We start from the raw sequence: 1,258 nt of genomic DNA, 5'->3' as shown, positions 1-1,258 counted from the left end.
ATGCTCGGTGCAATTATTTGAATCTCACATTGCATGTTCATCAGTCACAGCACTGAAAAAGAGGGGGGAAAACACCAAAGAATTTACATGGGAAAAAATATATGTGAAAACAACCTTATCGTGGATTTTATAGGGTTAGCCAAAGTTATGGCTCCCTCCTTAACTCTAACTCCACTAGTCTGTAGTCAGTGACATTTGTTTCTAATGATTAATTGGTTCATTCACTTGGCCATTATATCAGAATGACCTCAAAGATTTATACAGTAGTGAACTTTACAAACCTGAATTGGGTAGAGATGTGGAATCTCTATATTTTCAGTGCAGAATAGGTCTTTCCAGACATTTTACGTCAAGAGGACACTGGTCAAATTATTATGTCTTTAAATAGCACTCCCATGAATTTAAAAAATTTTATACATTCAACAAAACATTCCTACATTTGAAGACATAAAAAAAATCACAGGTGACTCATCTGGTCATTTTATATATTGATAATATTATGACATATATGTGAACACGTCAAGCATCATATAGGTGTACCAAGAGGCAATTTTCGCCTCTCTTAAGTATGTACTGACATAACCTAATATACTAAAATGGGAAGGGGCGTTTAGTCACTGAAATATGCATCGTGTAACAAAGATGAAGAAAATATATGGCTTGTGCCCATGATAAAAAAGATTCTGACTGAAGGCTTAGCTTTGGTTTTTATTCAATTAAATTGTTAAACTGTGCACAGTGATTTTTTTTTAGAACTTGAGACATTTGTGATGTTGGCTGTTTAAATCTTTGTTACCTTCGCTGTGAATTGAAATTGTACATATTTAGTAAATCATGCAGACAAAACAAACTTTTTAGACAATATTTTTATTGGAGAGTTTTCTTTTCCTGTATCCATGTTAAAAAAAAAAAAAAGACCTCCTTTCCCAAAATAAAAATGTCAATACTAAATTTAAAGAAGTATAAAGGAATGATTGCTTCCTTTAGAGCTAAGTATTTAAATAAACATGGAGATAATTGGCAACATGTTCTTTTGGGCTAATAGGCCGTGTCCAATTTTTTGGGTCTGATGTTTCAGAGGGCCTCTTTTTCAGGGTTGAAGATGATATATTAAACTCTGAATTAAACAAATACTATTAAATAACAGAAATAAATCCCTCAGTCTTCATTTGTATATGAAATACGGAATTAGTCAGAGAAATGACACTGAGATGATATGATGCTGAATATGACACCAGCTAAAACCTGCTCTGTTGAA

At 32.8% G+C, this 1,258-nt stretch overlaps 1 protein-coding gene across 7 annotated transcripts in view; it reads left to right on the top strand.

The window, feature by feature from the left end:
- ZEB2 (zinc finger E-box binding homeobox 2) overlaps positions 1–1,031 on the top strand; it is a 130,312-nt gene extending 129,281 nt beyond the window's left edge. For all 7 annotated transcript variants that reach the window (XM_074363605.1, XM_074363606.1, XM_074363608.1 and 4 more), the window contains one exon: positions 1–1,031. This exon is cut by the window's left edge. The gene's annotated coding sequence lies outside the window, so the exon portion shown is untranslated.
- The last annotated feature ends 227 nt before the right edge of the window (positions 1,032–1,258 follow it).

This window comes from Camelus bactrianus, chromosome 5 (genome assembly GCF_048773025.1).
Source record: "Camelus bactrianus isolate YW-2024 breed Bactrian camel chromosome 5, ASM4877302v1, whole genome shotgun sequence".
Taxonomy (NCBI): Eukaryota; Metazoa; Chordata; class Mammalia; order Artiodactyla; family Camelidae; genus Camelus; species Camelus bactrianus.
This window is presented reverse-complemented; position numbering and strand designations above follow the sequence as displayed.